Below are 25146 nucleotides of genomic sequence, written 5' to 3' on the forward strand. Positions count from 1 at the left end.
TTGGAAAAACACAAGCCCCTTTTCCACCCCAGTATCGTTCATTTGGGGAAAGACGTACTCTGTCAACATGTCACAGTAAACGTCCCCGTTTATTGTTTTTCCTACAAAAGTTAAAGGACCAATCACACGATCTTCTATCAAACCGCACCAGACATTAACTTTGGGAGAGTCACGTTGATGCTGAATAACTTCACGTGGATGCTCTGCCCCCCAAATTCTGCATCTATGACGATTAACTATTCTACTGACATGAAATGTAGCCTCATGAGAAAAGATAATCTTTTTTTAAAAAACATTGATGTCATTGTGACTTCTGAAATTTTCCCGGCGTATTTCTTCTTCTAATAATTTCCGGGTATGCAGCCGGATCCCGTCGACATTCTGCCACGATATTTCGGCCCAGAGACGTCCGGCCATCATCAGGTGAGTACACAACTACTGAAGAGCCCAGGTGCAGTCGCGGTATTTATGCCGATTCTCGCGCATGTGAAATGTACTGGCATCCTACAGCGCATGCGTCAGGTGTTGACATGCGCAGCATAGCCGAGCTCTTCAGTAGTTGTGTACTCACCTGATGATGGCCGGACGTCTCTGGGCCGAAATATCGTGGCAGAATGTCGACGGGATCCGGCTGCATACCCGGAAATTATTAGAAGAAAAAAAAAATTGATGTCATTATCAATTCTGCGTAGAAATTCAACTGCAAACTCATACCTTTCGATTTTATCAGTAGATTTTATTTCATGTAACAGTTGCAGTTTGTAGGCGCGCAACTTGAATCTTTTACGCACATCATACACAGTACTTTTAGGCGCTCCTAATTGTAGACAACGTCTGGTCAATGACTTCCTCGGGCTCCGAACACACGAAACACGGATCTGTGCCACAACATCTTCAGAAGTTCTCGGTCTACCTGGTGATTTTGCTTTCGAAACACTACCGGCGCCGGCCGAAGTGGCCGTGCGGTTAAAGGCGCTGCAGTCTGGAACCGCAAGACCGCTACGGTCGCAGGTTCGAATCCTGCCTCGGGCATGGATGTTTGTCATGTCCTTAGGTTAGTTAGGTTTAACTAGTTCTAAGTTCTAGGGGACTAATGACCTCAGCAGTTGAGTCCCATAGTGCTCAGAGCCATTTGACCCATTTGAACCACTACCGGCTTCCTTGAAAGACTTTAGCCAATGACGGATAGTTGTTGCTGTAGGTGGTTTCCCATCATACTGACGTCCAAGATTACGTTGCACTGTTATAACTGACTCCGTTTTCACAAGCTAAATAATACACTGAACTTTCTGTTGTGGAGTACACATTGTTGCTACGCTGCTCTGCACTGAACTGCACTACACGCACGTCTCTACTGAACTGAGGGCACAGAGGAAAAAAAAACAAGACTGGGGCGGTCTCAAGGTCAAACAGATCTGCCAACTGAAGGGGAGCCTAACTTGAAGAGTTGATGAATGAAGCACCACAAACTAGGATAGTGTATGTCACTTTGTACAGATTCTAGGACACATTAAAACTAGTGAGTTCTTTTTCAAACACAGTGTATTTTTCCTTGCCAATGGCTCGTCATCGCCGGCCGGAGTGGCCGAGCGGTTCTAGACGCTACAGTCTGGAACCGCGCAATCGCAACGGTCGCAGGTTCGAACCCTGCCTCGGGCATGGATGTGTGTGATGTCCTTAGGTTAGTTAGGTTTAAGTAGTTCTAAGTTCTAGGGGACTGATGACCTCAGAAGTTAAGTCCATTAGTGCTCAGAGCCATTTGAACCATTTCACCATATCTGTCTCCAATCGAGTATATATGGGACATCATCAGACGACAATTGAGTGTCATACCCCCGTTCTATTTCATTAACTGTCCATTAACTTAGGACTTAGGGTGTGTTCCGCATATGCATTTTTCTATCATTTGCAGGAAGACATCGTTAAATCCTATTCGTTTCATCACTTGAAGCAAGAAATCGCGATGCACTCTATCGAACCCGTTATCGAAATTAAGAAGTGTTAGGGGTCTTTTGGTCTTGCAGGCACACGTGAAGTACATGAAGCCTCTTTACTGTGCTAGCGTAGTTAGTACTGAACGTCCGGTCATAAAGCTGGACTGATAATGCCCAATCACTTGCAAGAGTATAAGTTGTATCATGTTATTCATTAAGCGCGTGAATAATTTGAAATCTGAAATCATCAGCGAGATCTGTCGATAGTTTAACGGGATGATAGAGCGAGGCATCTTTTTCAAATGGTTCAAATGGCTCTGAGCACTATGGGACTTCACATCTGAGGTCATCAGTCCCCTAGAACTTAGAACTACTTAAACCTAACTAACCTAAGGACATCACACACATCCATGCCCGAGACAGGATTCGAACCTGCGACCGTAGCGGTCGTGCGGTTCCAGACTGAAGCGCCTAGAACCGCACGGCCACTCCGGCCTGCAGCATCTTTTACCTTTTAAAAGTTGTTAAACCTTCTCTGAAGTCCGGAGGAAAACTTTGGTTGGAGAGTAATTCGTTGAAACATGTTGCTAAGTCGTGTACCAATGATGTGCCAGCAATAAACATAAAATTCAATTGGCAAGCCATTTAATCCAGTCGCTTTTTGTTTTGGGGCACCGGCAATTACTGTATTACCTTTATTTGCAAGGACGCTCTACTTTTAAGAAATATCGCATCGTCTATCGGATTAACGATTGTGACTACGTTATGCAGTATAATACTTTGTGCAATGTCACTAGTTCCCGTTCTGTAAAAATCTCACTAACATAGTTCACAATATATTCCTCGATAGCGGTCCGAGTGTTGTACACGTTATTCTGTGGATCCAGAAATTTGATGGTTACCTTCTGTTCAGGTCGTTTAGTTTCGCGGATAATGTGGCATATGGAGGTCGGTTCATTAGGAACATCGCTTAGATTTTGTGCCATTACTTGGATTCCATCCAAAGATTGTCTAGCGAATACAGTTAATTTTGCTTCCGTACTGTTAATCCTGTGTATATTTGAAGTTATATTCGTTTCATCCTTGTACAGCTCTCCTAATAGTGTAAAATAATACGCTTGTGTATTTCGCCTCCAGTGCGATTTCTCTTTTACAAATTTCTTTATCCATTTTTGTAGGCTTGGTTCTGTTAGCAGAATCAGATAAGCATTTTCTAACAGGGAGAAATTCATCTGCTACACGCCCTTTCCCATAAAAATATTTTATCAGCCAAGTTTCAGAGACATAGGACAGGCATTGTGGTTGGAGAATCCAATTGGCCATATTTCGCAACTGGTAACTTGACTTATGAAGTCCTTATGCATCCAATTTTTCAACTCACAGTTAAAAATCTCCTCCAGTTATTAAGGTAGTGTAAGGTCTGATAAACAAATTGGCTACTTCGTCCCGGAGAAAAGTGTTTCTATGTCTTAGTTCAATACTTCCCGAGGTTGTGTAAAAGTTCACTAACAAAATTTCCCGGAAACCATTGAGTTTGTTCTGCAGGAAGAAAAAAGTGTTTGCCCTTTGGATTTTGTGCTTTGCTTGAATAAAATAGCTGTGCCACTTTCAGTTCCTATATTTAAAACCGCATCGTAACCTATATTAACTGTGATTTTATGATTCACCACTTCCTGGATTAAGATCCACAGCGTGTTAATCTGTTAATGTTTTAAAACACGATTAAATTCTATGAACACTTACCGTTGCAATTTTATAATCCTGCGTGATGTTAATGAAACTATTTAATGAAGTCGTTTACCCTCCCACGTCTTCAGACCAGTTCATAGTAATGTCTAGCGCGGTCGAGTAGTTGCTGCAATTTTCTCTGCTGCATACCCGTTGACATTCGCAGCGTCGATCTCATCGTCCATGTTGGTTTTTGGTGTTGCTTCCCGTTCTTGTGTCCGTTGACTTTTCTTTTTCAACACTTTAGGGGCCTCATTTTGGAAACATCCCCCAGGCTGTGGCTAAGCTATGTCTCAGCGATATCCTTTCTTCCAGGAATGCTAGTTCTACAAGTTTCACAGGAGAGCTTCTGTGCAGTTTGGAAGGTAGGAGACGAGGTATTGGCAGAAGTAAAGCTGCGAGGACGCGGCGGGAGTCGCGCTTGGGTAGCTCAGTTGGTCCGCCAGGCTAGCCGCGCCGTCTAACGCGCTCCTTCCCGAGCGGGAAGGCGTGCCGGTCCCAGGCACGAATTCACCCGGTGTCCCGAGTTCGAGTCTCAGTCTGGCACACAGTTTTAATCTGCCAGGAAGTTTCACTTAAGGGGGTCCATTCTAATTCATTGTATAAGTCTTCTGAATCTTCAGTCGTTTGGCGCGCAAGCTGTTTTGGTCTTTCAGATTTCTATGATGCGTTGTCGGTTTCCAAATCGGTGATGTTTTTGGCCCTCTGGTTTCGTGTGACATCTTTTGATATTGCCACGGTAGTCGGTCTCGTTGCTACTTGTATTTGACACTCGCGAGGAGTGTCGGTAAGCAGTCTGTCAGGTTTGTTTCTTTTGTGATTCCTCCTGAATGTGTTTTGTAATTACAGCCGGGGGTCGGGGGGAAGGGAGTTACGGTATTTGTTTGTATCGGAGCTACTGGTTAGGGTACTCCATAGCGATGTGAGCTGGGCAAATGCCCAATGGGTAGGACATTTATAAATGGGCATTTGCCAAGGAATTTGCCCAAAGTAGTTTTAAACGCCCAGAATCTGAGCATTTATAAAAAGAAGTACTTTTTAAAGTTTTTACTGCTAGAATGTATAAATTACCAATTAAAATAATGGATGGGACGATACTCTCGATATTAAAGGTTAATAAATGTTTGCACTGCCTTTATTGCAATGTTTTCATTGGCTTTATTACTAAGTATGAAAGGAAAGAAATGTTCAAATGGTTCAAATGGCGCTGAGCACTATGGGACTTAACATCTGAGGTCATCAGTCCCCTAGAACTTAGAACTACTTAAACCTAACTAACCTAAGGACATCACAAACGTCCATGCCCGAGGCAGGATTCGAACCTGCGACCGTAGCGGTCGCGCGGTTTCAGACTGAAGCGCCTAGAACCTCTCGGCCACTGCAGCCGGCGGAAAGAAAGGTGAAGCGTGTTTCTTTTTTTTAGTAGAATCCCAACTTGCTGTACCAAGAAAGGGGGCTTGTTGGTGACAGCTGCTGGTCATTTATAATATCCTTTTTGATTTTACCAGTTCTCTTCACACACACACTCTCTCTCTCTCTCTCTCTCCCGCGAACGCGCACGCACTCATTCCCACACACACACACACACACACACACACCACGCTGAACAGCTATGTAATGATAAACCGATATATAAAAAGAAACATTGTTCTTATGTCATCGCTTTGTAACGTAACACACTTAATAACCCGTGTCAAATCTCTGATTATTATTGCAGAACGATTACTGATGGCAAAATTATTACTGTACTGTCCGCCCCTGGTAACTGAGTGGTCAGCGCGACAGAATGTCATACCTAATGGTCCGGGATTGCTTCCTGGCTGGGTCGGAGATGTTCTCCGCTAAGGGACTGGGTGTTGTGTTGGTGTTGACCCCAAGGTGGTGGGACTATCAATTCATCCTTTCCTATCTTCTTTCCTCCTCTTCAGTCTAATCTATTGCTTGTATTGTCTTCTTCTAATCTCAATTTTAATTTTGTAAAAATTTTTGTTAAAATGGTTTGGGAAAGCTGCCTAAGAAAAGAAAGAAATGAAAATAAAATATGCTAACAAAACTATCAATGAAGAATGAAGACAACATGTAAATAAACACATATGAGCAAAAATGACCCGCCTCCACGTGGCGGGACACGGGCAACGGTGCGACCGGATGCGGGAGCTGATGGGAGTTTCAGTGGAAGTATTTAAACTCAGAAGAGTGTCTCTGGAACCACTCCGAAGCAATTCTGGACGTGTGGGGTGTCGCATTGTCCTGCTGGAATTGCACAAGTCCGTCGGAATGCGCAATGGATGTGAATGGGTGCAGGTGGTCAGACAGGATGCTTATATACGTGTCACCTGTCACAGTCGTATCTAGACTTATCAGGGGTCCCATATCAGTCCTACCGCACACGCCCCACACCAAGCTTCAACAGTTCCCTGCTGACATGTAGGGTTCATGGATTGACTCCATACCTGTCCACGTCTCTCGATACAATTTGAAATGAGACTCGTCCGACTAGGCAACATCTTTCCAAATCAGCAGTCCAATTTCGATGTTGAAGGGCCCAACCGAGACGTAAAGCTTTGTATCGTGCAGTCAGTAAGGGTCACGATGTAACAACTGCGCCAGACACTTGTTACCTTATATAGGCGTTGCCGTCCGCGGCGCAGTATTCCGCTAGTGTACATACCTCTGCATTTGAATACGCGTGCCTATATCAGTTCCTTTGGCGCTTCAGTGTATATTCGCCTCCGCAAGCCGATTTCGATGATGTTTCTTTGAATAGTTCACTCACTGACACTTGCTGATGGCCCAGCACAGAAATCTACAGCAATTTGCGGAAGTGTTGCACTTCTGCCATGTTGATCGACTCTCTTCAGTCGTCGTTCGCCCCTTTCTTGCAGGATCTTTCTCCGGCCGCAGCGATGTCGGAGATTTGATGTGTTACCGGATTCCTGATATTCACGATACACTCGTGAAATGGTCGTACGGGAAAATCCCCACTTCATCGCTACCTCGGAGATGCTGTGTCCCGTCACTCGTGCCCCGACTGTAACGCCACGTTCAAATGCATTTAAATCTTGACAATCTGCCATTGCAGCAGCAGTAAACGATGTAACAACTGCGCCAGACACTTGTTACCTTATATAGGCGTTGCCGTCCGCGGCGCAGTATTCCGCCAGTGTACATACCTCTGTATTTGAATACGCGTGCCTATATCAGTTCCTTTGGCGCTTCAGTGTATATTCTCCTAGGCGGAACTTGCGGACTACTACAGCATTTGGCTAATCGAAGGTGGGAACCAACCAAAACCTACACGTCAGTTAAAATGAATTTGGTTCAAATGGTTCTGATCAGTATGGGACTTAACTTCTAAGGTCATCAGTCCCCTAGAACTTAGAACTACTTAAACCTAACTAACCTAAGGACATCACATACATCCATGCCCGAGGCAGGATTGTAACGCCGGAAATGCAATCCTCCTACTTCCATCTATTGTACTATAATTTTTTTCTTGTTTTGTTACCTCAATATATGACATTTCTGTGTCTTTATATATTGTAATTGTTTTACTATATATATATATATATATATATATATATATGCATTTATGTCGATGTATAATTGGTTTGTTTTGTAAATATTATTTGTATTTTACGCTGGGTCTTCCTAGGGAAAACTATGCTATAGAACGAATATATCGATAGGTCGTGTGAAGAACGAAAGTGTTTAGGATCTTTGGTAGTGTTAACTCTGTCGGGTGGAGCGCGAGCAGAGCGGAGTCTGGCTGGGGTAGTGCAGTGGAGCAGGTGTGTTGTGTGACGCTCCCGCGAGTTGCCGCGCTTTCGGGGTTTGGCAGCATGTAATTGCGCTCGACTTGCTATGATAGTTTCTGACACGGTGTCGCGGACGGGAAGCATTAGGTGGCGCACATCGAGAGCCCGTTTCGCCTGGTGACCGTGTCGAGAAGGAGGCGCGCCAACATCCAGCTTCTGCAACAGCGACGGCCGATAATGAGTGACTGTCGCCACCTCCTCGATCGACGTCTTCAAACCTTCAATCAACCAACAAGGAAGACTGGAAGCACGTATAGTTTTAGAACTGTATGGCAGACCTCAGCTTCTCAAACTGTTCAAATCACAAAATTACAGCAACGTAGCATGAACCTTTGTTGTTCATTGTCCCAATTGCATTACCAAGCAGGGTCCCTTCCTTTTCCGGAATGAACCCGAGTGTCGTTGAAATTCAAGCGCCAGCATCAATCGATTTCACTGCTTTAATTTCAAAGTTCAGTTAAGGTATTCATAGCTGGCTACAATATTTAGATTACACAAGCACAAATTAATAGTGCGAGTTTTGTTACCATATTTTAGCTTACCTGTGACTGCAGTTAAGCTTGGTACGTACTAAATTTTACTATTGTTAATTGTTCAGAATCATTTAGTTCAAGTTCAAAGTTAAATCTCTTATTTCCAAATTGCGTGGATTCAAGTAGCTTTTGAAATGATTGTTGAGGTAGCCCAAGACTAACCGTATTTTACTGAATTTCGATGTGCTTCAGAAAGAAAGCTCACTATTAATTTCAGTCATTAAATTAACTTTCGATTTTCCGGTTTTATTAATTCTTTTGCTAAATTAAGTCAGAGTGTGGCGAAATTTATTACTTCTGACAAACTTTCGGTTTTCACACTACACGTGTCAAACTTCAGTTGCCACGCTTCTAGTGCTGATTATATGTGTAATAACCTTTTTTTTCAGTTACTATATTAATTGTCCTTAGGACTGGCAACCGTAATTTCCCCCAAATCTCAAATATCTAATTACCGCTAGTTAATTGTTAACGTAACGGCCGCACATTTACTTTCTTTATTAACTTTACCCCTTTTCAAAATTAATTTCCACCAGTTTCATTTGCATTTTTCCTTTCATTGTGATGTAACCCTTTCCTCCCTCTTTACCGACAGATTAACTTCGGCGACGATTGCATTTCCCAAATTTCCATTAGGTACACGCGGTTTAATTTTTCACTGTCATTAAGGTCGATAAGTGAGGGGGAGGTTACAGGATTCGAACCTGCGACCGTAGCGGTCGCGCGGTTCCAGACTGTAGCGCCTAGAACCACCCGGCCACTCCGGCCAGCTAAAATGAATTTGTCACGAGTCATAAACCCACTTTTTATTTTTGAGAAACCTCTAGTTATAAATATCAGATGGAAAATAATTTTCATGCAGACTTTGCCTATTTGTGTAGTGTGTAAAATGGGATCCTGTATTCTAGACAGATCTGTAAGGCATTCAAAGTGTTCGTTGTCCAAATGTTTGTGAATTGTTAAGGGGCCAAGCAGCTGCGGTCATCGTTCTGTAGACTTACACACTACTTAAACTGACTTATCTTAAGAATAATACACACACCCATGCCCGAGTGAGGACTCAAAACTCTGGCGCCCAATCCGTGACATGGCGCCTCTAACCGAGTGGCCACTCCACGCGGTTGTAAGGCATTCCTCTATGACAAACCAATAAATTACGAATCTCTATAAATTTACCATTTTGCACAGGTGTTGGTACTCGTAGACTTATCTGGCAGTTGGCTGTTAGTCCTGACAACTCAGATAATAGTAATGAATTTCCAATACAAATCACGGCAAATTTCAGACTATCACAGTATCATGGGAAGAATAGAGAGTCGGTCAGATTACTGGCAACATTCGTCTACAAAAATGAGGCTGGAGTGAGGGCAGCGAAAGCTCCCTGCTGAAACATATACCACGCAACAGAAGCCGCATTCACGAATATCGGATGTGTTGTGGCTTCTGAACATCGCCGCACCTGTTGCTCCTGTTTTCGTTAATAATATCATCATATTTGCTCGCTGAAAAGAAAAACATGTGGACGAGAATATTTCAGTAACCCAGAAGGCAGATAGTTTTACATACGTCGGTACATTCTAAACTGCGCAGTGAAATAAGGAAAAACAGTGTCTCACTGGAAAGAAAGGCAGGGCAGTAAACAGTGCGCAATTCGGACCTAGAGACACGCGAAATACTGCCTTTGTCGAAAGAAGAGTCATTTCTGCCACTGCCTCATAGGGGAAATTCCTCGCGCCAACATATGTAGCTTTTTTTTTTTATTGTAACGTTCCCACTGTGAGTGGAAAATAGAATATTCAACAAAGAGTTACGAGCGCGAAGCGAACGCATTCTGCCCAGTGGCTTTTTATTCTCTTTGACAGTGGACGACTCATAAAACAGCCCGGGAGGGGGGAGGGAGAGTTACCGGAGGAGTGGGGGCGGGGGTGGATGGAGCAGAAAAACCGCGTGTGTCGACCGCAGAAGAGCGTGGTCGTACTCGCGGGCCACGTATATCATATTCCGTCGCAGAAGAGCTCAATGGGAAGCCAAGAGTATGAGCTCTGGGACGATAAAAATATCGAATTAATTTAATCACCTCACTCTTGACTTATCCTGAAGAAATAATGAACATATTTAGAATATTTTGAGGGGTCTCTCGAACTATGTAGGACAATAAAATCGAGCAATACAAAAAACATAACTTTTTATTGATAGCTTATCTAGAAAACACTCTTAAAAATTTTAGACTTATGACTGATAAAATAAAGAGACCAGGAGGTTATCTACCTGGGTCTGCTGGAAAGTAATATCTCCGAACTTTTTGTGTGAAAACTCTTAAAGCTTTTTAAATAAAATAAATCTTATTGACATTCCAGATCTTTACTATTCATGTCTACGTATTTATTTAGCTACGTAGTCACCCTCAGGACGAACACATTTCTCCTAACAAAAAAACCAGTTTCTTGATAACGTCACTCTAGAATGTTTGACTTTGTTGATGCAGCTACAACCTCACTTCTGCTTGCTCGGCTTCGTCACTATCAAAGTGAAGCCCTTGAAGGTGTTGTTTAACTTTTGGAAATAGATGAAAATCGGATGGGGTCAAGTCGGGAATGTATGAAGAATGATCGATGACAGTAAACCCAAGGTATCGAATTGCTGCAGATGTCGCAGCACTCATGTGTGGTCTGACATGCCATGAAGAAGGAAACGGTGGCTCTCCATGTGTGGGCGAACTCTTCTGCGGTTAGAAACTCAATTACAGCATCCTGTTTCTCTCGCATCCCATAGTTGTATTGCACATCGTCAAGTTACAAGCTACAATTCGGATGTAATACCTCAACCGATATTGAGAACATAATCGGAGGCACTAAATAGGAGGCATTACTTTCCAGCACATCCTTGTGCAACTTGTATGGAAATCATACTGTAGTTACAATGAAGGTTCTCAATCTGTCTGGTCTATTACCACTGAACCTGTTCAGATATCGTTCAGTACCCTAAACAAAAATTGGTACCTAATTAAACACTAGACTGTTATAAAATTAACGCCCTTATTTTTAAAGCGACAAATTATTTTTAGTATTTTGTTAATGTTTAAACAACTGAAACTCACGCATTTACTATGTTTTCCACTAAAGCAAAAACTAATGTTTCAATTGGGTGTTTGCTTCTTCCCTTTTCATATCCTTTTTGGTGTCCGCCATTGCGTATCGAAAGTCGTATAAAAAGTTCATTTAGTTGTTCACTTTTGTTTTCATTGCTACCGCAGTCGCAAGTCTACTTTCACACCTGTAAGTCATGCCGAGTGGAATCGGTATTCTCAAGAATTCTTCCAATAATAATGGCTTCTAACGGCAGACCGATTCCTAAAACAACTCCAGTCCTACGAATGCGTGGTAACTGTTCTCTCGGAAATGTCCGAAATAACAGACACCAGGCGGTAACCTCAGCTGTGGTACATATTGTGTAAACTTGATGGGGAATTAGCGGTATAGAGTAAAAATGTGTGCCAAACTGGCACTCGAACACAGGATCTTCTGCTTACTAGGCAGTTACGTTAACAAGTGCGCCATACACACATAGTGTTTACTGCAGTTGTGCGGACTATCTCTACACACTTCCTAGGGCCTATTCCGTATCCTTCCGCCATTTTGCCAATCGGTTCAGTACGCGAGCGCACCGAACTGTCTTGTTTTCGAAGGAGAGCCCCAACATTATTCTGCAAGTATTTCGGAAGCGATGTCGAACGGTCCTACAGAACCGAAACACTGTTGTCAGTTCTCTTCACGCCAACCAATCAAAAGCAATCTGCCTCAGATCCGGGCATGCGCACTGCGGTGCCACAGTGGCACGAATCTGAAGCGGCTAGCAGCCAACACAGGGACGCTATTCTTCACAGTACCAAAAAGTGTGGGCAGAGTACGTAATACTGTTCAAATTTCGCTGACCACTTGCTTCCATGAATGCATGATAGCGATAGAATATTGACTGAGTTCTGGAAACTGTAATAAATGTCACATTATGTCATTTTATTCTCATTCACATCGACGTCTTGTTATGGATTTTACGTTTCGGAATATGAGTAGGGATGTAGTATCACATTGGGCATCTATAGGAACACCCGAAAAAATCGTCATTTTTTTCTCTTTTCCGTCGTTCCTTAGTTGCTTCAAAATTCGTGGAGGTGTGTTCCATCTATGCAACTAATTTAAGGCAGCTTGTTAATTGCCATACGCGTTTCGCTTCTTTTATTCGTGAAGATGTTTCACAAATTAAAGAAGCGAAATGCTTATGGTGATAAACAAACTGCCTTCAGTTAGTTGCATAGACGGGATGCATCGCCACGAACCGGAAAAATTGTTTAAGAAAATGTCAAAGAATAAGAATATGCATAGAATGTGGTTGTAACTTGCTCCTAGAGATCGAAATGATGAAATAATCTACTTTCCTATGTGATTTGGTTCATAAAGCAACATCTAAAAAAAGGCCTCTTCGAGAGCGTGTAGCGAGTGCCGCTATAGAAGTTCGTTGTAGTTTATAACAAGCGTATGTTTCATATATAGTGGTATAGTCTGAAAATGTTATGGCAGGTATCTTTCATCTCCGTCTGTCTAGTGTTGTTAAGGATTCGATCGCAGATAAATACTTGTGACAAGCTAGAGTATAAAGCCAATTGCTGCTAGTTTCATTCACAGTAATTTAAGTTGTGCTCTTAGATTCCTGTATGACCACACTCTCGGTAATCGCTACATATTGTAACCTCCCCACAAAAATAATATTAATTATAATATGAACCATGTGTAAACTCCCCTCGGAAATAACAATTAAATGAATTTTTTAAATATTGTTACTTCTGAACAAAATTGGTTCCCATTTATAATCTCTGTGCAGAAATGCATTCACATTTGTTGTACTCACTAAATTCAATTCCTAAACCCCGAAAAAAAAAATTCAGTAACCTGGTAAATTTTATGACGACAGCAGCGCTGTGCCTCGGCCCTGTATTCTGAATAAAAAAGGCAAAAATTCTTACCTCAATAAGAACTGCAAATATATCTGCTCTTACCTAAAAAATTTTCAGCACAGCTCCGTGCAATGCTGGCCTATGATTTGTGACTCGTGAAAGGAATTAATTATTCATTGGATAAAATCTTTAAATTGAAATGAATGCTTTTTTAAAAAAAAAATACTTTATATTTTAAAAATTATTATTGGGGCATTTTTTGAAAGAAATTGAATGACAGTTGACATAATTATTAGATATGTGCAAGGCTGCTTCTTTACCTTCTGCAAAAATACTCATCCTCCAGAGTCCCGACCAGAGCAGACTGCACACAAGTGCAGACACGCGCCGACTACTGTCGACTACTGCAGACTGATGCCGACTAGCGACAAGCAACAACTAACTGCATACTGCTCTCTGGTCAGAGACTCTCCTAAGTCTTGCCTGTTGCAGGCAGCGCATACATCGCATACCTCTTACATAACCCTCCACTGCGGGGGCAAAAATTTGGCAGCAATGGTGAGTCAATTGTACTAGCCATGAGCAACAAATTTTTCTTAATTAATGAAGTTTACAATCATGGAATATGTACATATATATAAGTGCAGAACATGAAATAAAATTTAGTGCACATGCACTGAGTACAGAATATATCAAGCAATGACAATATGTATACACAAGGAGTACAAAACATATTAACAAATGGAAAAAGTGCACACGCACTGTAGTACAGAACATATCAGCAAATCACAATATGTATACGCAATGGATACAAATCATATTAACAAATGACATAAGTGCACACGCACTGTAGGTCAGAATATATCAGGAAATCACAAAATGTATACGCAATGAGTACAAATCATATTAACCAATGACATAAAGTGCACACGCACTGTAGTTTTTTTTTTACTATTTTACAAGAACTAGGATAGGAAAGGGAAGGATTGCATCATGGTTGTAGCACATTAGGTTGCACGCAGCTGCACTGAAAGTCCATATCTTTCTACAGAAGCACAACACCAAGTGAGACAATCTGAAGTTCTTTTCCCTGAAGTATTAATCAGTGCAGCCAAGACACTGAAATGTCGTAGTAATATTCCATGTTATCATTTTGGTAGTACATTAGGTACACCAAACAGTGGGACCATAATAACATATCCATCGCTCAAGGTGGTGGACAGCATGTCGTGTCAACACCACGTTCTTGTAAGGTACACCAACGTAGAATTAGCGCAAAAACGAAATATAGTGCTCCATTAGCATGAGGATAGACAGGACAAACGGATATTACAGTAATTTCTGGTAATTAGGTCAGAAGGTGAAGGACATTAAGTCTTATGCCAGTCATCACTGATAATTACGCTAGTCTATCAACTAATTTGACTAATTCGTGGCACTCATCGCCCAGTTACTGAACATTTCTGTACCATGTATGAAGTAGTACAGAATAATGTTCGTAAGTCAACTGTTTACAGAGAACATAGGCACTGATTGACCAGTTACAAACCATCAGAAGTCATCATTCAAAACAGGAGCTAATGAGTGTAGTATCAAGCTACTGGTATTCATATATATAGCATGAAAGTGACATAATACAAATTTAAAGTATAAGAAACAGTGGCATTCGTTGGTCAGCAAGTACTGAATATTACAGAACATTTTTCATAATTCAAGTGACATATAACATATTTAAAAATAATTATTGGCACTCATTGGCCAGTTACAAATCATCAGGAGTTAATGAGTGTACCATCTAGCTATTGGTATTCATATATATAGCATGTAAGTGACATAATACAAATTTAAAATAAAAGAAACAGTGGCATTCATTGGTCAGCAAGTACTGAATATTACAAAACATTTTTTATCATTCAAGTGACATGACATATTTAAAAATAATTATTGGCACTCATTGGCCGGCTACAAATCATCAGAAGTCATCATACAAAACAGGAGTTAAAGCGTGTAGAGCATGCATGCATTATTACAAAATATCATTCACTATTACTCAGAACTCTCATTTAAGTGACATAAGACATAATTATAATGTAACATTCTGTAACTATTACTCAAAGTCTGTGATTAGAAAACATCATTCAGTATTACTCATAACTCTTTTAAATTGGTAGCATTATTTGGGACTGGTAATACATTTTTTTGTGCTAGCAATGCAATGCGTTGGGATCGATAATTAATTGCTGGGGGCATAACAATATTTGCATTTGACTTATTGCTGCAAATGAAGATGTGTAACTTCATTCGTCATGAGTCAGCTGTAGCAAGGTTATGAAACAAATAGAGTATATGTGATCACATTCATGAATGACACAGGTTTAATGACCAACTGCTTATAGCACATTAATTTCATGAATAATTTCTCCTGCAAAATATACAAAATTGATTATTAAGCTCAAAGAAGAAACGCATATAATGCTGAAAAGTAATGAACTTCGAATTAACAAGTAGTGAAATGTGTATTAAATATATATGTTCTCTAGCTGTCCTTTCCAAAACCTTCAGTCATCATACCATGCGACATAAGACATACTGTCAAAACGAACTGCAACAAATACTTAAATAAATACATAAAGTTCAACATTATCCTCATCTGCAAAGAAAAACTTCATTATCATTACTATCATCACCTGCAAAGAGAAACTTCATTACCCATATCAACATAATTCCATTATTATCATCACCTGTAAAGAAAAACTTCATTATCCATATTAGCATATTCTGCACCACTATTCATCATCATTCATTATCATATGCAAAACAGTCACTTCATTATACAACTATTCATAGGATAAAGTTCCATATTTCTAGCATATTTCATCACTAAAACTAAGATGTGTAGTTCTGTCTCACAGCATGCATCAATCGCCTCGTATTCTGAAAGAAAAAAATAGTTAAGACTGCTATCATGCTACGTGTATAGTATTTTCTTGTTAATGCTTGTTAATTCTGATCCATTTACTCTTCGTGACGAGGTACTGTATCTTCTTTCGTTCATTCCGAAGGTGAAATTCCCATTTCTGTTTAATTTATTTCTTTTACACGTTATTTCTTTCTGAAAATGATGAACAATGATTAATGTCTTGCATTTAAATCATATACCCATTAAATAAAAGCTGGTTTCTAGTGATATAATTGAGCATACAGCATAGCATGACAGAAAACGTAATATGTCAAAAAAACATAGACAGTGCTCAGATGCAAAATGTACACAGAGTATCACAATGTAGCAGCAAAAAAAAAAAAATAGTCACGATGTTGAGATATCATAAGGCAAAATGTCAAAGTCAACTGGTGTTTGTTATATCTTTAATATTTCATAGTGCATACAAACAAAACAGGAAAACAATCATACATACATGAAAAAATGGAAAATGTGCACAGTCTGATGTATAACAACAAGAAAAGCGATCTGCTAACCTTATCTTGCCGGGCACTTGCCAAGAAAAAATACGATAATCATAAGTAAGTGTTCATGTGAATATAATTGCATAAGTGGTCATAAAAAAAAATCAGGAGATAGCATTACAGTGTGATAAATCATAAAGTATGTTCATTCAATAAAGGGTTTAATGTTGGAGATGTGGTGATTCCCTTTGGTTTTTCTGGTTCTCAGAGTTTCGACGTGTACTACATTGAGCTGAGGAATGCTGCGAATTCGATATAGACCTGCATATAGAACCTCAAATTTACTACATCTACTTTTTCCTCTATTAGACAAATAATGTGTGCGTACTAATATCCTCTGTCCAATGTGAAAGTCACGGCGTGTACAAACCTGTTTTTGCTGTCTTCTCCGGCGCTCTGCGGCACGTTTGATGTTGTTCAGCGCAATGTCAATTATTTCATGGTGTCGTAGTCGACGAGATGTAGGAAAGGTTACTAATTCTTTAATTTTGTTAGGTGGTTCAACATTTTTCAGTATAACATTTGGAGCATAGTAGATTCATTTGGTATGGAATTAATTACATCCTGGAATGAGAGTATGTGTGTGTCCCAATCAATATGTTTTTTATGGCAGTATATTCTACACAGTTTACCAATTTCTTACATTAATCGTTCACAAGGGTTCGAAGAAGCATGGTACCTGGATATATAGATCGGAGAAATGTTTCTAGCTCGTAACATACGTGTCCATATAGCAGATCGAAACTGTGATCCATTGTCGGTGATTACTTTCAATATATGCCCTACATGAAATAGAAAATGTTTTACAAATGCTTTCGAAACAGCTTTAGCAGTAGCTTTGCGTAACGGAGTGAAGGTAACAAATTTTGAAGTGAGTTCAACAGCGACAACGATGTAGCAAAAACGTCTATTAGTTCTGAGAATCGGACCAAAAATGTCTATAGCGGCCATGTGTCTCAGTTTAACAGGTACAATGGGATGTAATGGAGGAATATGTGACGTCGTATCTGACTTAGCTTTCTGGCAGATTTTACATGACGCTAAATCTCGTCGAATACGTTTCTCCATGTTGGTAAATTAACAGTTCTGTCTAAGTATAAGAAAACATTTTCTGGCTCCGTAATGTGCGTAACTTAAATGAGTATACCAGATTAATTTATTAACAAGTTCGTCAGTAATGCATAATAACCAATTGTTGCTGTCAGGATGAGAGCGGCGAAACAGAATGTTATTGCGGACAGTGTAATGGTTTTTAATGGTAACATTATTCCTATCTTGCCAAAGGTGTTTAATTTCTTTCCATACGTTGTCTTTACTCTGCTCTTGTGCTATGTCTTGTAATGACGACGAAATGAAATTTTCAAATGCAACTTGTTGAATGTACGTGACGCTGAAATTTGCTTTGCAGAAGTTGGTTGCGATGTCTTGCTGATTGTTGCTGAGAGAACGGGATAGTGCGTCTGCTACAATATTTTGTGTACCAGGAATGTGACAATTGAAAAAATAAATTCCTGCAAATAAAGTTCCCATCTGCTTAATCTGTCGTGTGTAAATTTAGCGGAAAGTAAAAACTGTATCGCTCTATGGTCTGTGTAAACGGCCGTATGTCTTCCATAAAGAAAATGCCGAAATCTCGTAAATGCCCAAACAACACATAGTGTTTCAAGTTCTGTAACTGAATAATTGCGTTCAGCAGATGACAGAATGCGACTCGCAAAGGTAATGTTTTTAATTACTGTAGTCCCATCTTCTTCAATTTCCTGAAAAATGTGTACGCCTAAAGCGGTGTTAGAACTATCGGTGGCAATGGAAAAATTTCTAGTAAGATCTGGGTATGATAAAAGAGGTGCATTCAGCAAGGCATGTTTCAAATAACATTTTCGTGAACAAGATTCTGTGTATCTGAAGTATTGCTTACGTTGCTGGAAGATGCAACCTGTACTGTATCTAGTCAAATTCTATCTGACGTGCTATTATTTGCGGGAGGATGCTGTGGCATTTCCACTATTTGAACTGTTCTGTTATTTCGTCCTGACGTATTACGTTCGGGATGATATCTACTGTCTGGTTCATTCATGATAACCTGTTGTTGTGGATCATTCTGCTGCTGATAAGACCGACTGTTATTAAACGTACGCTGAAAATTGTGCTCATTATTTTTACGTCTGTCTTGATAGTCATTTCTATACGGTGTATTGCGATAGGAGCTGAAATAGTGTGATTTCTGTACGTACTGGTTTCCTTGTTGCTGTGCATTACTATTTGTTGGGGCCGACGCTATACGCGTAAGCGGCGAAACATTAAAGCTTGGTTGACCTTGTACATTACATTGTTGGTTAGGTATACTAACCGGTTGGTTTTGTTGCAATTGTTGGGAAAAACCTCTATTGTTACCAAAATGTCGTTCCTGTTGCTGATATCTCTGACGATACTGATAATTAAAATTTTGTCTGTTATTAAAATTCTGGTGGTTGTCGTTCCTGAAGCGTCTACTAGCTTTGCTATTGAAATAGCGTGACTGATCGTAATTGCTGTATCCTTGTTGACCTTGGTTATTATGTGAAAAATTTTTGTTTATAAAGGAATAATCCGATTGCTACACTTCCAAAAGCTGTAACAGATCTCTGAATGCCGAAATATTTTCTTTCTGCTGACCCGTTAAAAGTGACACTCTTAATGATCGTGGTAATTTAGAAATACATAATTGAATAAGTGCAGATTCACTATATGGTTCACTTAACTACTGGTTTTGTTGGACCATGTGTTCAAAAAATTGCGTGACAGTAGAAAAATTTGAGTTCACATAATTCGGTAAACTAATTAATTGATCCTTGATTCCACGCTGTATCGTCTTCGAACAATACGCTGACAGAAAAGCATTCTGAAATTCTTCTACCGAGTAGCATTGTCTCGCAATCGGTCTCATACGAGTTGCCGGTTCGCCTTCCAAAAAACTGCAAATAAATTCAAGTTTGTGCATTACAGGCCAAGTCGGTGGAAAAGCAAAGCTAAATTGTTGACTCCAATCCAAGGGGTGAATCTGTGTTCTGTCATTTTTAAATACTTTAAATTTTCTCACTGATAGAAAATGTTTGTAATCAAAATTATCGTCTCTGTACATCTGAACAGGTTCAGGATTGTATGAGAATCTATATGTCTGTGATTGTCCGGAATCTAAGTCACGTACTCTCTGTAAATTACCTAAATTATACTGGCTGTGTGAGTGTGACAAATGTTCGGAATGTGCCGTATGCTGTGACGTGTTATTGACTGAAACATTTTTCATCCCTGTCAGTTCTTGCTGTAAAGTTGACAATTTTCTACGTAATGTATTATTGGACGAATCTATCTCACTGATCGTCTGCTGTAAATTTTGGAATTCAGGTGTTTCATTAAACGAAATCGGTGAAGTATCGTCTGATTTGCTGTCATTATTACTTTCAATAACGTCAATACGACTGGCCAGTTCATCATATTTTTCAGTCAGTATTTTTACCTGATCATCGTTTTTTAGTGTCACAATCACTAATTTGTTTTTGTATTTTACGTGTGGTTTCGTTCAATTATTTAACGTCTGCTTTGATGACATCAGAATCCTGTATTAGTTCTAATTGTTCGAGTCTGTCGGTCATTGTCTGAAAGTCTACTATGTGTGTATCTGTTTCTGATTTAATATCGGAAATTTCATCACGCAATTCGGTGTTCAACTGTTTGATAGTATTAATTTCGTCTGATACTGTAGCAATATTATTGTCTAGTGTGTTTTTGCTTTCGTAAACAATTTACGTTTATCTTCCTGTCTCTGTGCAGTAATTGTTTCCATGACTTGTCGCTTTACTTTATTCTGTTCCTGTATAAATTTACGGTAACGCGTTTCACTGTTTTGTAGGTGGTGATTAAAACGTTCGTCAATTTGGCTGTTCTGTTGGTCAAGTTTCGCGTCTACTTTTGCATCCAGTGTGCGCGAAAGTTCTGCTGACATTAATTTAAACTCGTCGCGTAACTGTGTTGCATTTTCAGAGCATTGTTTAGCGACTGCACTAATTTCGTCTCTAAGTGATTCAGTTGTAGCTGTTTGCGTATTCCTTAATTCTTGAGCAACAGATCTAATTTCTTCACTACTTTTCCTAGCACAAGCCTTAATTTCCTCACGTAATTGTTCTTTAGTATCATGACATTGCGCGGAAACGGCCGTAATCTGTTCACTAAGCTGTCTGGAATTGTTGTCTAATTTTTCATTCAACTGTTTGGAATTGTTGCCTAGTTTTTCATTAAGTTGTTGTTTGAGATTTTCATTATTTTCATAAAGTTGTTGTTTGAGATTTTCAGTGAGTTGTTTGTGATTGTTGTCTTGTCTTTCATTCTGTTGTTTGGAATTTTCATTAAGTAGTTGTTTAACATTTTCACCAAATTGTAGCAATAATGCCATAACTTGATCCTTGCCAATATTACCTACTCTATTCTCTGTGCTGTGTGATGGTGCATGTACATTTGTCACGTTTTCTGTAACCATTTGGTCATTCTGTAATTCTTGAAAACGTTTCCCAATCGGATGTGCACTGTTGGTCACTAAATCGGAATCAAATAAATCTATCGTACTTTGCGTACACTGTTCATTTTCGTTAGAAAAATTTATCTGTTCACAATTCAAATTTTGCAAATCGGGTGTGTTAAACTGGGTAACGTCCATTGCAACAGAACATCCCGCATCTTCAATTGTCGTTAAATTAACAGAGGACACAATTGAATTTGTTTGCTCATCATTAGTATTAAAATCATTACTAGTGGTCGGTAGGCACTGATTGTCTGTAAATGGAGGACTACCATAAAGACACTGAGTGTCGCTAGTATTATCAGTCAAAATATTCGAATCGGCTATTTCATTCATTGCACATCGCGATGTACTGTTAACAGTTTTTCACGTCATTTTTCACAAATCAATATTAAGCACAAATGAAACAAGGAGAATGCAAAAATGCAACAAACACAATTACAACAGAGAGCAACAAATTGACAGTGATCTGTGAAAGAAAGAGTGACAAATTAGTAAATGCGTTGCGCCAGATGCAAACTACATTTAAGTAAATAAGAGCAGATATATGACTACTTCTCAGAAGATTCACAAAGAAATACGATCCTGGCAGGGTCGCCAAGTGTAACCTCCCCACAAAAATAATATTAATTATAATATGAACCATGTGTAAACTCCCCTCGGAAATAATAATTAAATGAATTTTTTAAATATTGTTACTTCTGAACAAAATTGGTTGCCATTTATAATCTCTGTGCAGAAATGCATTCACATTTGTTGTACTCTCTAAATTCAATTCCTAAACCCCGAAAAAAAAATTCAGTAACCTGGTAAATTTTATGACGACAGCAGCGCTGCGCCTCGGCCCTGTATTCTGAATAAAAAAGGCAAAAATTCTTACTTCAATAAGAACTGCAAATATATCTGCTCTTACCTAAAAAATTTTCGGCACAGCTCCGTGCAATGCTGGCCTATGATTTGTGACTCGTGAAAGGAATTAATTATTCATTGGAAAAAAATCTTTAATTTGAAATGAATGCTTTTTTTAAAAAAATTACTTTACATTATAAAAATTATTATTGGGGCAATTTTTAAAAGAAATTGAATGACAGTTGACATACATTATTAGATATGTGCAAGGCTGCTTCTTTACCTTCTACAATAATACTCAGCCTCCAGAGTCCCGACCAGAGCAGACTGCACACAAGCGCAGACACGCGCCGACTACTGTCGACTACTGCAGACTGATGCCGACTAGTGACAAGCAACAACTAACTACATACTGCTCTCTGGTCAGAGACTCTCCTAAGTCTTGCCCGTTGCAGGCAGCGCATAAATCGCATACCTCTTACAATATTCAGAAAAAATGGCGAATTATTTGTGACAAGAAAAAATATAAATATCACTGTCAGTTGTTTCATGCACAAAAATTTCATCTTTCATTTCTTAAGCATGTGGAAGTCACGAAATCGAAGATACTCGTTACTGATAAAGCGCGCTCTTACGTGTAAACAACAACGGATATTTCAGAAAAATTCTTAACTTTGACGATTAACAAAGTCTCAGAATGTCTTACAAACACGAAGAGAAAAAAAATGTTATTTTGGTATCACACAGTATCCGAAACCACGATCGTCGCCACAGGATTGCGATACCTAACCAACTTCGCTACTACAACTCGGATGCCATTTACATAACACTGCCAAAAGACGAAGGCTGACTTCGTTGCCGAATGATGCGGGCATGAGCCATAAATGCATGAAATTTTTTAAGGTTTCATTTATCAGGGTACAGAAAATTCCTTTGCACTGTTATTTAAAAGTTCGAAACGCATTTCGATAATTAATAAAGAAACCATTTGCGGAAAAAAATTACCTGAAGTCACTAGTAATTTCAGCTAACACTTATGTGATCTACATAAGCAGAGCCGAACTTTTGAAATTAAATGACTTTCAAACTCTTATTTATGTAAAAATACCAAGTATTGTGTGAGAATATTGACCGAAACTGTTCCTTTTTATGTTATAACCTTTCACAGTAACGACAATACAACTCATGTTTCTAACAAAGGAAAACAGTCTATTATGAACTCACTTTTCAGCCAGACACGTCATGGTGATTCTTCAGTAACTGTCAATCACTAAATCCCAAGCTAAAACCGCTCAATTTGTTTAAAATAAATTCTAGGTGTAAATAACCCACACCGAAAAGAACGAGACGGACATACCAAAATCCAAAACCTCTTGGTACAATTGTCGAAAAATCGGCAGGAGGACCGAACGGTAACAGATTTCAGAAGCTTACTGAATAAGAACTTTGGATAAAGAACCCAAAATGGCGTCACTACCGATGCTAACCTACTGCACCGAACGATATGAACGATACAGATAGGGCCCCGGCCGAACCACATTCACACTAAGAACCAACAGTCTGCAGTTCCCGTCTATCTCATCTATGCTAGCTACATTCAGATTCCCATAGAAATGTCCAAAACAAAAGACACCACCCATTCATTTCATGTAGTTGCTGTTTGTGTTAGGGTCTTCACGGCAGCCTATGTACGACACAGTAATTCCCTATCCAGTAGCTGCTAGTCTCCTACCAGTGGTGCAGAACCACTCAGAGTGTTGCAGGGAGTCCGTCACTTGTTCTCAGATGGCAGGCGCACATGTGGAGGGGTTACAATGTGCTTCTTGCACAAGACGTCTTTCTTCTCTTGTGGTCGACCAGAACCTTGAGGACGTGTGTACCTCCTTTCACATTCTCATTCAGTCCAGCACTGCACCACTGTAACATCTGAATTCCTCACATATCTGGATATTGTACGATTAGAGCAGCCGACCAAATGGAGACCCACAAGTAGTCTCCTTTCAAACACTGACATGTGCTGATAACGCTATCTCATACGTATACGCGGCATCTCGGTGTCCTTCACAGTAACCGCTAAACAACTGAGGTTGTTCAAACCTCTTGTATATCCTACATGCCTAGTAGCAACACTAATCACAAAGAACGCTAATGCACTCTGGTGGTCGTTACATCTGTCACAGAGGTTTGCAACTCTAATCTTTCACACACTCGTCAGTAGTGTGTACGTTTGTTGTTGTTGTTGTGGTCTTCAGTCCTGAGACTAGTTTGATGCAGCTCTCCATGCTACTCTATCCTGTGCAAGCTTCTTCATCTCCCAGTACCTACTGCAACCTACATCCTTCTGAATCTGCTTAGTGTATTCATCTCTTGGCCTCCCTCTAAGATTTCTACCCTCCACGCTGCCCTCCAGTCCTAAATTTGTGATCCCCTGATGCCTCGGAACATGTCCTACCAACCGGTCCCTTCTTCTTGTCAAGTTGTGCCACAAACTCCTCTTCTCCCCAATTCTATTCAATAGCTCCTCATTAGTTATGCTGTCTACTCACCTAATCTTCAGCATTCTTCTGTAGCACCACATTTGGAAAGCTTCTATTCTCTTCTTGTCCAAACTATTTATCGTCCATGTTTCACTTCCATACATGGCTACTCTCCATACAAATACTTTCAAAAACGACTTCCCAACACTTAAATCTATACTCGATGTTAACAAATTTCTCTTCTTCAGAAACGCTTTCTTTGCCATGCCAGTCTAAATTTTATATCCTCTCTACTTCGACCATCATCAGTTATTTTACTCCCTAAATAGCAAAACTCCTTTATTACTTTAAGTGTCTCATTTCCTAATCTAATTCCCTCAGCATCACCCGATTTAATTTGACTACATTCCATTATCCTCGTTTTGCTTTTGTTGATGTTCATATTATATCCTCCTTTCAAGACACTGTCCATTCCGTTCAACTGCTCTTCCAAGTCCTTTGCTGTCTCTGACAGAATTACAATGTCATCGGCGAACCTCAAAGTTTTTATTTCTTCTCCATGAATTTTAATACCTACTCCGAATTTTTCTTTTGTTTCCTTTACTGCTTGCTCTATATACAGATTGAATAACACCGGGGAGAGGCTACAACCCTGTCTCATTCCCTTCCCAACCACTGCTTCCCTTTCATGCCCCTCGACTCTTATAACTGCCATCTGGTTTCTGTACAAAATGTAAATAGCCTTTCGCTCCCTGTATTTTACCCCTGCCACCTGTAGAATTTGAAGAGAGTATTCCAGTCAACACTGTCAAAACCTTTCTCTAAGTCTACAAATGCTAGAA

The sequence above is a fragment of the Schistocerca nitens genome, chromosome 6 (assembly GCF_023898315.1).
Source record: "Schistocerca nitens isolate TAMUIC-IGC-003100 chromosome 6, iqSchNite1.1, whole genome shotgun sequence".
Taxonomy (NCBI): domain Eukaryota; kingdom Metazoa; phylum Arthropoda; class Insecta; order Orthoptera; family Acrididae; genus Schistocerca; species Schistocerca nitens.